The sequence below is a fragment of the Mus caroli genome, unplaced genomic scaffold, assembly GCF_978045245.1.
Source record: "Mus caroli unplaced genomic scaffold, Mus_caroli_1 scaffold_10, whole genome shotgun sequence".
In the NCBI taxonomy this organism is placed as follows: domain Eukaryota; kingdom Metazoa; phylum Chordata; class Mammalia; order Rodentia; family Muridae; genus Mus; species Mus caroli.
This window is the reverse complement of record NW_028227265.1, coordinates 75,346,963-75,361,378: the sequence shown is the minus strand read 5'-3', so window position 1 is coordinate 75,361,378 and position 14,416 is coordinate 75,346,963. Positions and strand designations below refer to the sequence as shown.

The window sequence follows — 14,416 nt, the reverse complement described above, 5'->3', positions numbered from 1 at the left end:
ATTATACCCTACCAAAATTTGAAAATGTTTTAGCATTTTGTCTTTTCCTCCCCACAAGAAGATAAATAAAATCAGGAGGTATATATTTGTCCAGCTAGTAATTTCTGTTTAGCACTATATGACAGTTAATTAGCATTTTTCTAAACTCAAGGGATGCAATTTCATCAATCCTAATAGGACTTGTTAGAGAAAGAACTCTGATAATCGCATTTGGTTTCACAGAAGTGTAAAATTTAGAATCTTATTTTCACAGGAAAGTTATACCATCTGTCTACATGTTAATTTATTGCATTTCAAGTGCATTAACTTTTTTACACCTTTTATTTATCACATAAATTTTGGCATTGTTTACATATTAACCCTTGTGCTCCTAAAACACTATTAGAGAACTTTTATTTTAAGAAATCTAAGTGATGATTTAACTTAAAGACAAGAGTATTGATAAAACATCCCATGTGAAATATTAAAGATTTTATTTCTCAAGAGAAAGCCAAACAAGGAAATTTATTATATGATTCTTATAAATATTTAAGTACTCCTCTTTGCCTCAGTTTTATATATTTTGAATTGCAATTTACTACAGTGACATGAGGATTTTATAATGCTTCCTGGAATAAATCCAAATAAATTATGCCACCCCTGCCCCCCAAAGAGGAAATCAAAGACATTCTCCAAGCCATTGAGAAAGTGTCTAGATGCAGAAAAGGATGTGAGTCCAGAGCAGAGTGTTAGCCTAGGTAGATCATAGATTGCACCATTTTACACCTAGGTGCAGAATAGTTCCCAGAACACTGCAGCAGCATGTGGGCTTCACATACCTGCGAATGTATGTAGCTGTAACTGTAAAAATGAGAGATGATAAAATATGTTACTTGTAGAGAACAGGGTGAAAGAGGCAGAGAGATTGTATTTCATAAACTATAATTGTAAATTCCCAGTGGAATGAGCCAGCCAGACATCTTCTCTGGAAGGCTATGTCAGAAACAAACAACAAAAAAGTGTTAATTGTGCCTTGGTAATGAAATGTTGCAGCATGTCTGGGAATAGTGGAGAAGAAATTTCAGTATCTTTTTTTTTTATCTCTTTCTGTAGATAAAGTTGTAAGCAGATCTGAGTTAAAATGGCCAATCAGTCAAAACTTTATTCATCTCAAGATAGACAATGCTATGAATTTTACATGAAGATCTCAACACATCATGCATCCATATGAACAAAATAACAAGACAATCTTTGGGAGAAACAGAGATCAAAATGAGCTTAAAATGAGTGCTTAATAGATGGGTGGGATACAGAGAACAGTTTCCATATAAAGCAGGAATGGAAAGAGGAGAGAGAAACCTGTTTGAACAGGTAAGGAATACAAAGGTGAGAGATACATAGAAATCAAGGAGGAAAGGTGCTTCCTTTTTAAGACTAAGTTAGCGTTTTGAAAATAAAGATTCTATAAACCATGATGAACATAAACCAAGTGAGACAAATGACAGAGACTCTAGATAGACCATGTAGTCTTACAGTGGATCTGTTCACGTCTGAGAACCTGAGTTCTGATCAACAGCTGGATGTGGTAATCAGCTCCTATTATCACAGATCTAGGTGGAGGTGGGCATAGGCAGTGGAGAGGAAAGGCTACTCATAGATCACTGACTACTGGGTCTACCCAGTTATTAAACTCTGAAAAAAAGGTCCTATCACTGAAAAACAAAATAAGGTAGAGGAAACATCTACTCTCACCTCTGACTTACACACACACACACACACACACACACACACACACACACACACACACAGAGGCAGACAGACAGATTCAAGAAACATCATCATATATTAGAGTTTAAATGAATCATGCTAAATAATAGGACAAGAATAAATGATAATAATGAAGCCCCCAAATATAATATTGACATAACTAAAATAATAATAGAACTTTTATTGGGTAAATTAATTTGAAGCAGACTCTTAATACACAGCCCAAGTTTGTTTGCCTCAGCCTTCCCAATGGTGGGAATTAAACCATGAGCTATGAGCCATTACACCAAACAACTCCATCTTTTTTCTTATTTATTTGCTACAAGTTCTATGATGGAACAATTAATTTTTATATTTATAATGCATCATTAAAATAACTATTCTTTTAATCTCTATTGATTGGAAATCTTGGATTTTGAAAGAGAAGCACAGTTGTTCAAGGCCCAAGATACTAGATAATAATAGATGGGCCAAATTTTATGTGTCTATTGATAGGAAAACCTTGGGCTGGTGCTGTTAATGACCATTCATAAAAGAAAGGAAAAAAGAATGTATTTAAGGAATAGGTTTTCATATGACACAGGATGGGTTGAAGAAGAAAATAAAGAAAACATTTCCTAGAAATTAGACTAATGTACATTTAGAAGATAATAATGATAAAGATCTTTAAGGATCATCCATGAGACACAACAATGCAAAGCAAAAACTTAAGAGAGGGTTAAGTTGAAGAATTAAAATTTTATAGATCTCTAATTTTGTTGCCTCACATGAGTACTAGCAATACAGTAAGGGCCCGATGAAAAAAGCCTAAAAAGTATGAAAGTAAAATGTGATTGATAGTTAAATGCGGGCCCGATGAAAAAAGCCTAAAAAGTATGAAAGTAAAATTTGCAAAACTAAAATATATACATGTTTGCATTGATACCTGTTCAGGATTTCTCTTTGCTTCCCTGCATACAGGGGAGGCTTCAAAAAACGTAATTGATCATTGCCTACAAGCCTTTAATACCATGGGGTTGCCTAAGCTTATTAAGACAGATAACGGGCCATCTTATTCTAGTAAAAACTTTAGTACATTCTGTAAATAATTCGGTATCAAACATAAAACTGGAATTCCTTACAACCCCATGGGACAAAGAATAGTTAAACGTGCTCATAGCACCTTAAAAAATTGGCTTTTTAAAACAAAAGAGGGGCATCTATATCCCCCAAGGTCACCAAAGGCTCACCTTGCCTTTACCTTATTTGTCCTAAACTTTTTGCAAACTGACATTAAAGGTCAGTCTGCAGCAGAACGCCACTGGCACCCAGTTACTTCTAATTCTTATGCATTGGTAAAATGGAAGGACCCCCTGACTATAAATAGAAGGGTCCAGATCCAGTCCTAATTTGGGGAAGAGGGTTGGTTTGTGTTTTTTCACGAGATGAAGATGAAGCACGGTGGCTACCAGAGAGATTAATTCGTCAGGTAAACACAGATTCTGTCTCTCCTCGTAAGTATCACCTTGAGGACTAAAATTCCTCTTGAGCTGGGAGTGGAAGCTCTCAAAAAACACTGTTTCCTCTGAGCCAATTCCCCTACAAAAGGCCGGAGATAAACTTTAGCTTTACAATTTGCATCTAAATAAAGTACCTTGACTTCTCCAAACAGAAAATTTACATTACTACACTCTAATTGTTTAGTATTCTTCCTTCTCTCAAGCAGGTCAATCTACATTCTCCGGTTCTCCGCCCCGCCCCTAAGAGCAAACAGGTGGTTCTGCTAATCTCCCTTCCAAGGACATCCCAGCATGTGGCTTTTCAGTCTAAGATAAAATTTAGATTTACCAGGAGAGCTAGGAAAATAGAAATTTCATATATATTTACAAAGATTAGTTCTTATTTTGATAGATATAGGCTTAGTCCCTTAGCTAGCCTCTGGCTTTTCACCCTTGCTGTTACTGCAAGGTGTCCTTAGTTCCTCAGGCGACTGGGAATAACAGAGATAAAGAGAAAAGACCTTCAGCTCCTAGTTTAACCAAAATTAATGGTGTTAATACTGACATAATTCTTGTCTAGGCCTTGCTAAATCTGAGGTTGACAAGTCTCACATAGAGGCCTCGCAATAACTCAGAATTGCGATACTGATTCATAATCATATGAATACGGTATGGGTACCGCTTGGCGCAGGAGATCACTGCGGAGGGAAGGTCCAGTTTGACCGTTTCTGAGTTCCCTGTGCGACACACCTGATTTAAAAGAGGTTGGTATCCGACTCCAGCTAAACACTAAAAATACTTACGGCTCTGCCTCCCCTCCCCAAAAGATACCAAAAGCCACAGATGTGAGTTGTTACGATACTCACGGGAGGAATCAGGTTAATGTCCACCCAAGTCAAGGTTAAAGGCCCACTCATCTACGGATGAGAAAATCATTTGATCACCTCTGTTAAGCATTGCCTATTTAAACTTAATTAATAGGGGGGAGAGAGATTGGAGACCTTGCTGTTGTAAGAGCAGGCCCTTCACTGCCTCCCACCCAAAAAATAAAAAAGCCAATTGGCCTTGTACTAAGAGCCAGCCAGTCTTAATCGCTTCTCACTGTTTCCCCTGCCTGTCACCCAAAATTGTGGATAATTATCAGTTCAGTGTTATTCTAAAATTGTTTAGCTAAACTCAGCCAGGGTTCCAACGCCCTACTTAAAAGGCAAACAGGTAGCTACCTATTCAGCACTAATTAGCATTATAAAGTCAGAGCCTACAGTCTCAGCCAGATACAGTTTACCATTAGAATAGTTAGGGAATCCCACGAAAATAGTTTTTTTTCTTTAGCCCTAGGAACTTAGACAAAACTATTAAACATAGATAATCTTTCTGCCACAGGCCACCCCTTTTTTATTTTTATTTTTGTTATCTAATGGGGGGAAATGTGGCCTCCCTTCCCCCAGCCTGGAACCTGCCTGCTCTAGGGTGGAGCTACCGGCTCATTCGTCCTGCCACGCCCACTGCTGAAACCTGACCTTGCTGCCTGAAGGCACACACGTGTTCGTCCTGCTACTGGACCCTGAATTACTTGGCGGAAAATTGGGTTCCCTCCCCCTTCCTTTATAAACTGAGTGTTTGGAAATATTAAATTGAGCCTCGATCAGAACTTGTTGTCCTGGCTTCATTCTTTTCTTCCGCCCTATCTAGTTACCTCTCTTTGCAGGGAACTGCCATTCTCAGTTGAACCGTTCGTGTTGTGGACCGCGGGCGGGCCGCAACAATTGATAGTTAAATGTGGGCCCGATGAAAAAAGCCTAAAAAGTATGAAAGTAAAATGTGATTGATAGTTAAATGCGGGCCCGATGAAAAAAGCCTAAAAAGTATGAAAGCAAAATGTGATAGTTAAATGCGGGCCCGATGAAAAAAGCCTAAAAAGTATGAAAGCAAAATGTGATAGTTAAATGCTCAGGGTAATTTTGGAGTCCTTCATAGATGGAGGTAAGAAGTCTCCATGACATCCTAATGAGCAGAAAACCTAAAAGAAGGCAAAAATAATTTTTGTTTTAGCAGGACAGGAAGAGTGAGGAAAACTGCTCCAGCAACAGGGTAGACAGACAGGCAAAGATGGGGATAAAGATTATGAAGGTATAGTTTCTTGAGTGGAAACAACATCAGGAACCATTGCCATGATGAGAAAATTTGAATCTTAGTTGACAAACTGTAAAAGTCCTGGTTTGAGTAACAGTGGAAAGTAAAAACCCCAGGCACTTTGGGACATGGGGAACTGTTTCCAGTTCAGCCTGGTGTCCCACCATGTCAAGCTTAAAATTGAAATTATTTATTTATTTATTTATTTATTTATTTATTTATTCAATTTATATTCCAGCCATTGCCTGCTCTCTCTTCTGGTTCCCCCCTCCCTCCTAAAGTCCCTCATCCCATTCCTCCTCCTCCTTGTCTCTGAGAGGGTGCTCCCCTCACCAGACCTTCCTCTTGCCTGTGGCTTCAAGTCTCCTAAGAAAAAAGTTCATTTTCTCCCACTAAGTTCAGGCAAGGCAGTCCTCTGCTATCTATGTGCCTATGGCATTGAAGTAGCCCCTGTATGCTGCCTGGTGGTGGCTCAGTCTCAGGGAGCTCCCAGGGTTCTGATTATTTGAGACTGCTGTTCTTTCTATGGGGTTGCTATTGCCTTCAGCTTTTTCAATCCCAGAGGTCCCTGATTTCAGTCCAATATTTGGGTGTATGTATCTGCATCTATCTGTCACGGTCACCTGCTGGGTAGGCCTCTTGGAGGACAGGCATGTCAGACTTCTGTCTGTAAATACATCATAGCATCAGTAATAGTGTCAGGCCTTGGTGCCCTCCCCCAGCACCCATGAGATAGATCCCAATTTGGACTGGTCACTGGCTTTCCTTCAGCCTCTTTTCCATTATTGTCCCTGCAGTTCTTTTAGGCAGGAACAATTCCAGGTCAGAAATTCTAACTGTGGGTTAGTAACCATGTCACTCCACTTGAGGCCCTGACTATCTCCTGGAGGTGGACTCTACAAGTTTTTTGGAGCCTTGGAGTTCTTGAGTTCTTTATATATTTTAGATATTAGCCCTCTTTCAGATGTAGGTTAGTGAAATTTTTTTTCCCTATCTGTAGGTTGCTGATTTGTTTTATTGATAACGTTTTTTGCCTTACAGAAGCTTTTCAGTTTTATGAGGTCACATTTGTAAATTGTTGGTCTAAGAGTGTGGGTCATTGGTGTTCTGGTCAGGAACCTACCCTGCCTCCCAGCCCCCACCCCATGCCAATGAGTTCGAAAATCTTTGCCACTTTCTTTTCTATTAGGTTCCGTGTTTCTGGTTTTATGTTGAAGTCCTTGATGCACTTGGGCATGTACTTTGTGCAAGGTGAGAAATATGGATCTATTTTCATTCTTCTACATACAGACCACCAGATAGACTAGTATGATTTATTGAATATGCTTTTTTCCTCCACACCATATATTTTTAGCTTCTTTGTCAAAGATCAAGTGAACATATTTATTTCTGGGTTTTTAGTTCTATTACATTGATCTACCTGTTTGTCTCTGTACCAATACCATGCAGTTTTTTTTTTTTGTTGTTGTTGTTGTTGTTGTTGTTTTTTAATTACTACTGCTCTTTAGTACAGCTTGAGGTCAGGTGATTCCCCCAGAAGGTCTTTTATTGTTAAGAATTGTTTTGGCTATCCTGAGTTCTTTGTTTTTCCATATGAAGTTGAGAATTGGTCTTTCCATGTCTGTGAAGACTTGTGTTGGAATTTAGATGGGGATTGCAATGAATCTGTAGATTGCTTTTGGTAAGGTGGCCATTTTCACTATGTTAATCCTACCAACCCATGAACATGGCAGATATTTTTGAGGTCTCTAATTTCATTCATCAGGAATTTGAAATTCATGTCATGTAGATCTTTCGTTTGCTTGGTCAGAATTACAAGATATTTTATACAACTTTCAGCTATTCTGAAGGTATTGTTTCCCTAACTTCTTCCTCAGCCTGTTTATAATTTGTAGAAAGAAAGGCTATTGATTTTTATGAGTTAAATTTATGTCCTGTAACTTTGCTGAAGTTGTTTATCATCTGTATGAGTTCTCTGGTTGAATTTTGGAGGTCACTTATATATGTATTTGCATATGTATCATATCATCTGAAAATAGTGATACTTTGAACTCTTCTTTCCCAATTTGTATCCCTTTGACCTCCTTTTGTTGTATAATTTCTCTGGCAAGTACTATATTGAATAGATAGGGAGATCGTGGCAAGACTTGTCTTCTCCCTGATTTACTAGGAATGTTTCAAGTTTCTCTCCATTTAATGTGATGTTGGCTGTTGGTTTGCTATATATTGCTTTTATTATATTTAGGTATGTTCCATGAACTCCTAATGTCTCTAATACTTTTAACATGAAGGGGTGTTGTATTTTGCTGAAGGCTCTTTCAGCATCTAATGACATGATCATGTGACTTTTTACAACAAAATGTTGTAGATGTTTGACAATATGTTCCACAACTTAGTAAAAATTTAAAATTGCATATTAGAGTCAAGATTTCAGAGTACTTTAAATTAAATGTGAACATTTCAATATTAAATTCAATATTATTAAAGACATTGAGTTTTTAATTAAAAACCTTTCCACACACAAACCAGTTCACGTGGCACCACTATGGTATTCTGCCAAACATTTGCAGAAGAAATAATATTATTTTTCAATGAGTCTTGTGAAAATAGTAATTGTAATGCTATGAAATTATTGTTTCCATGATCAAAAAAAATCTGACAGGTAATCCAATAAAACAGAATTTTGAGCAGCTAGTGTTCAACACAATTAAATTATGCTTACCTAAACAATTATGAACTTATGTAGCTTATTTTTATTAATTATCCCTCAGTATAGATGTTAAATATGTCTGTACTATATGTTCATCCCAATGAATGAAGTGGAAAGAAAAGCAGAAAAAAGGGAGGAAGGGAAGGAAAGAGATAGTGTTAGGGAAGGATGGAAAGAGAAAGCAAGCAAGCAAAACCAGAAAAAAATGCTCTTAGAGAATCAAAAGTGCTCATATCTAGTCAAAGTTCACTCAGTACAGACATTTGTAAATTCATTAATTTATTTTTAGTTAGAATCCTAAATAGTAAGATTCATCATGACAATTTCATGGGATGTAAGCACTTTAGGGCATCAATCTTGAAATGAGTTTATTTCTAATAAAAAAAAAACATGTAACTATATTAATTATTCTTCTGCTGTTGTGGTTAAAATACCATAAGAGAAACAATGTATAGAAACAGGTGTTCATTTGAGCTTATGATTTCAGAGGGATAAGGATCATCATGACTAGGAGGCAAGACCTCAGGCAGGCCTGGTTGTTGGAGAAGCAAACTTGAGAGCTCACATATTCAGTAGCAAACATGGAGTAGAGAGAGCAAACTAGAATCAGCCCAGGTATTTAAACTCCTAAAGCTCTCCCTAATGGGACACAGTACCTTCACCAAGTTACTCCCAAACCTCCTAGTACCATTAACCAGGCAACAAGTATTTAAATACATGAGCCAATGGGGCCCATACTCATTCAAACAACCACAGCAACATTTATAGGAACCACTCACTTGATAAAACTTCAAGTAAATAGAGTACTAATACAACCTACTACTGGGAATTAAACTGCACTTGAATAGGTTTCATTAATAGTCTTATTGAGCTAATGAGAAGATGAATTTTGAAACACATTTTAAAATATAGGTGTAATGGCTTGTTTTGATTGTCAGCTTTACACAATCTGAAATGAACTGGGAAGAGGGCCTTAAGAAGGAATTGTGTAGATTAGTTGCAGCATGTCAGGGGTGCAGTTTCTTAATTGGATTAATGGGATTGGAAGCCCTCAGCTGAGTTTGGGCAAGACCATTGCAGGAGCTTGGCTTTAGACTAAGTGAAAATGAAGCTCGCAGCTGAGCCCCAGCATGAACACATTTATTGCTCCCTTTTGAATGCAGAGTCAACACGATCAATTCTTTCAAACTGTGAGTTCTTTTCTGAAGGACTGTAGCTTGGAATAATAACGTGTGATGATGATGATGATGATTAGGGTATTTTTTTGGAGTTTCATACCATGTATTTACATCACATTTACCTTTTACTTTAATTCTTTTCAGACGCACTTCCTCCCCTCCTTGCTCAACACTGCTTTGGGTCTCCTTTTAATATATAAAAAATGTCCAACAAGACCAATTTGTGCTGCCCAAATCTTCTTGTATGTATAGTCTTCCACTAGAATACAGTTGACTTCCAAGGACTACATGTTCGGAGAAAATTGTATCTCCTCTAAGAAGCTAGCAATTTCTAGTAGCTAGCTCCATGACTGGGACTGAATTTCATGCCTAACTCCCACTGTTGCAATGACTATATCTAAAAGACATGTGAAGCCAAGCTTAGACTTGGTTTGGCTTTGGAATGCACAGGTCGAGTGCATGCTTCCATACCTACTGTTAATTAAGATGTGTAGCTTCCCTGCTTTATCCAGGAAACACTATTTTTTTTTTGTAGACATTCACTACCTCTGGCTTTTAGATATTATTTAACCCCTATTTAGCAATAATCCTGAGTTTGGGAGGCGTTGTAGTTTATATGTTTCATTTAGGGCTGAACTTTCTTTGGCCTGCTCTTCTCAGCACTTGAGACATTTATAAGTCTCTGTCTTAGTCAATGTCTACTGACTTGCTCCTCTTGCATAACACCTTCCAATACTATTAAATATTTTTCTTCTCTTGTATAACACCTTCCAATATTATTAAAGCTAGTTAGTAGGAATTATGTTTTCAAGCCTGTACCAGCTTAATGTTTTCAGGTCACATTACTCAAGGATGTGAAATTTTCAGCAATAGGGTCTTAACATCTAGCTCTGGAGGGTAACAAAGAACAATTGCACTATGTGTAACTTTTGGAGTCTATAAACATTCGCTGACCAAGAACTTCAAAAGTAGTTATCCATTCTTGGTACTGATATTTTATTTGTTATCCTAGGCTTTCCACATACATAACATACATAACATCTTTTATGTATGTGGAAGCTTCTACAATAGTAAATCTTCATATAACTCTTTTAAAAATGTTTTTAGTGTTATCTATCCCTCTCTATATCTTCCTCTACCCTGTATTTTGCTCACCACCCCAATTTAACCCTTCCTATTCCATTACTAATTTTGAACCATGATCATAGATTAGTTCAATATATCCATTGACTTCTCTTATTTTTTTTTCCAAAATGAGCCTCATTAAGACTTAATCTTCATATAGATTTTATGAGTTAATATAAAAAAGAGTAATTCTCAGATAATATTCCATAGAACAAATTTATTTCTAGTTTATTAAATACAAAAATGTTTATTTGCAATTTTAGAGAAAACTTTTTTTGTGCGATATGATTCCTAGGGTAACAGCTATCTGTAGCTGTGTTAAAAATATTAGAGACAGGAAACAAAGTTCAGTTTTAAAGTCAGGAAAACATGGGTAATTTAGGTTGGGTATATATAGCAGAAAACACTCTAGTGCCTTTTTAATATTCCATAAATATTTAAAACATACAAATGAAATGAAGCTGTATAAATTATTTAGCAGTATATATTGAAATAGGATTAAGAGCATAAATATTAAGAAAATGAAAGGTTGAATACGTCAGGACTCCCTGTTGCAAGGATGTAGAATAACTAAACAGAGGATAGCACTGTTGCTGGTATTTATAGACAAAGCCAGAGCTATAGCTCTAGAAAGTCATTCAGAAGAATCGGAGACCTAGTTTGGCTGTGACTTAGTATAGCAATAAGATCAAAGTTAGGATTAGGTATCAGGAAAGCTAGTCTTTCCCCCAATTTTATAAAGTAGCTCATGAGAATATCCAGCTGTGTACATAGACACTCTGTTTTCTAATTTGTCTTCTGAAAGATGTATGCAATATTTCCATTCCTTCTTTATTACTTTTAGACTGTGTTGAGTTGTGTATTTAATATTTTTCACAAATACAGTGCTCTTTTTTGATGATATTTTTATTGGATATTTTCTTTATTTACTTTTAAAATGTTATCCCCTTTCCCTGTTTCCCTCCCTCCCGGAAACACCCTATCACATCCTCCCTTCCCTTTTTTCTATGAGGGTGTTCCTCCACCCACCCACCCACCCATTACCAACTCCCCGCCCTTGATTTCCCTACACTGGGGCATCTATCAAGCCTTTATAAGATCAAGGACCTCTCCTTCCATTGATGCACGATAAGGCCATCCTCTGCTACATATGCAGCTGGAGTCATGTGTACTCCTTTGTTGATGGTTTAGTCCCTGGGAATTCTGGGGGAACGGGGTATCTGGCTGGTTGATACAGTTGTTCTTCCTGTGGGGTTGGAAACTCCTTCAGTCCCTTCTTTTACTCCTGTATTAGGGATCCCGCACTCAGACCAATGGTTGGCTGCCAACATCTGCCTCTGTATTTGTCAGGCTCTGACAGGGCCTCTCAGGCAACAGCTATAGCAGGCTCCTTTCAGCATGCCCTTCTTGGCATCCATCCACAATAGTGTCTGGGTTTGGTAACTGTATATGGGATGAATCCCTATGTGGGACAATCTCTGGGTGGCCTTTCCTTTAGTCTCTCCTCTACACTTTATCTCCATATTTGCTTCTGTGAGTATTTTGTTCTCCTTCTAAGAAGGACTGAAACATCCACACTTTGGTTTTCTTTCTCATTGAGCTTCATGTGGTCTGTGAATTGTATCCTGGTTATTTGGAGCTTTTGGGCTAATATCCACTTATCAATGAGTGCATGCTCTCTGTGTTTTCTTTTGCTTTTGGGTTACCTCACTCAGGATGATATTTTCTAGTTCTATCCATGAATTTCATGAATTCATCGTTTTTAATATCTGAGTAGTACTCCGTTGTATAAATGTACCACACTTTCTGTATCTATTCCTCTGTTAAAGGACATCTGGGTTCTTTCTTCTTCTGGCTATTATAAATAAGGCTGCTCTGAACATAATGGAGCATGTGTCCTTGTTATGTGTTGGAACCCAGGGGTGGTATAACTGGGTCCTCAGGTAATACTATGTCCATTTTTCTGAGGAACCACTCAATTGATTTCCAGAAGGGTTGTGCCAGTTTGCATTCCGCTTTAGTTGATATGTCTCTTTCACAGAACTCCTCAGTTTCTTCACATTTTTATATTTCTGGAGAAGGGATTGCTCAAAGAGTCTTCCCTCTTCTCCTGCCCACTCATTTTTAAAATCTTTCTGATGCCCATGTTAGTAATAGTGCTTCATCAACTCCCCTGCTCCTGCTCTGACTGCTAACAAGTTGCTTCTCTGTTTCTGATCCTTAGGAAGAATGGATTGAGAGCTGACTAAATTAATTGTATGCAGTTTTTGAAAGTCATAACTCTGACTTTTTTCTTTACTTCTTTGGGATACTTTTCAAAGTTGATTGTGTCTTTTTCTGTTTCTCTATCTTCCCCTCTTCTTGCTTTATGCTCAATTTGCTTTCCTTTTTCTAATACCCTGAGATGAAGTGTTGGCTATTTGTTTTATATTTTTCTTTCTTTAATAAACGAAGTTAAAGATATAAATTTCCCTCTAGGCCTAGAGAGCTTTAGGTCAGTGATAAGAGCACATGCTTAGTATGACCAAGCCCTCAGCTCTTCCCTAAGCACCAAAGCTAATAGAAAATTTTTAATAAAAATTTTCCACATATTCTGCTTTATCTGTGAATAAAAATGGGCACAGTAAAGAAACCAAAATAGCCACTATGTGGGTGAAAAGGGAGAAGTTTATTCTAAACCATGGTGGCCATCTCCCAAACTAAGGAACAGCTTTAAGGGAAAGATTTCCAGGGTTAAATGGAACCTGGAGAAAGGGGATTTGAGCTCAGTATGCCTTAGAGACTGAGAGAGCCCAGAAGCTAGCATTGACTTTGATGTTTAATAGGCAGCACAGTCATATGTTAATGGAGGAGCCACAGTTTCTCTTGCCAGCAGGAAGGGGTTTCTTTAAGCCCCTAAGGGATGGCTTTTGTTTAAATTCACTACTTTAGGAAAAGGACATTCTTGGTGGACCAGATAGTCTGTATCCCAGAAATGTGAAAAGGTTGTATTTTATTTGTTTCAGAATTATTGAAAATATCTGTTGAGATTTCTTTCATTTATGTGTAATTTACGAACCTGTTGCTTACCCTTGACCTATTTCTTCCAGTCTCCATCTCTGCTCGTGAAGTTGTAAGTCACCTATAACACATTCACTCAAATCTTCTCCTTCTTAAATCCTAGGGGTTAAGGAGCTTCCATTGTTGTCACATGATGGTCTTTCTATGAAATTTAAACTCTGACGTGTTTAGAAGATCCACTAATGTTTATATATTTTGTAAGTTATATATTCAACCCAGTGAACCCCGTGTTTATACTTTTTAATTTCCTTTTTTTTGTCTCCTCTTCCTTCCTTTAGCATTTTTTTTTGGGGGGGGGGGGAAGGAATTGATAATCTCAGTTTTCCTGATTCTCTACTCTCTTTGCTGAAGTATTTCCAAAATATGCCCTTGTTCCTTAACAAAAACCACATTCCAAGACCTGTGTTTTTGCCATCTTTTCAGTTCATCTGAATAATTAAGAAATACATCCTGTGTATGCTTTATTCTGCTTTCTGTTTTTTTTTTTTAAGAGGGCCCTTTGTATCATTAATTATTGAAATGTTTAAGGCAATTGGGCCTTTTCAACTTTTCAACTGTAATTTTTAATTTTTTTTTCAAACAAGGTTTCTCTGTATAGCCCTGGCTGTCTTGGAACTTACTCTGGAGACTGGCTTCAAACTCTGAGAGTCACATGCCCCTGACTCCTGAGTGCTGGGATTAAAGGTGTGCTCTGTCCTCACTGTGGTCAATGTGAAAAAAAATTAAACATAAAGTGGTCTTTCTAAAATTCCTTCTCAGGAGATGTGATCCTTAGACTCAGAATAAACCCATGCAGGAGTCAGTTACAGTCCACTCTGGAGAATCAATCAGTTTACTGGGCTTCATAACAGAACATAGGTGATGGGTTATGAGCACTCTCTCAACTGGCTGTGCTTGAAACACCATGCCCAGCAAGCACCAGTACTTTTCCATAGCTGCAAAGGTAGAGCGTCCACATCACTCAGTGACTACTCTGCCACAGCCTG

At 37.6% G+C, this 14,416-nt stretch overlaps 1 protein-coding gene across 1 annotated transcript in view; it reads left to right on the top strand.

Annotated features, from left to right (window-relative positions):
• Positions 1-14,416, top strand: part of Gpm6a (glycoprotein M6A) — a 257,772-nt gene that overhangs the window by 97,799 nt on the left and 145,557 nt on the right. The gene's annotated exons all lie outside the window — the stretch shown is intronic.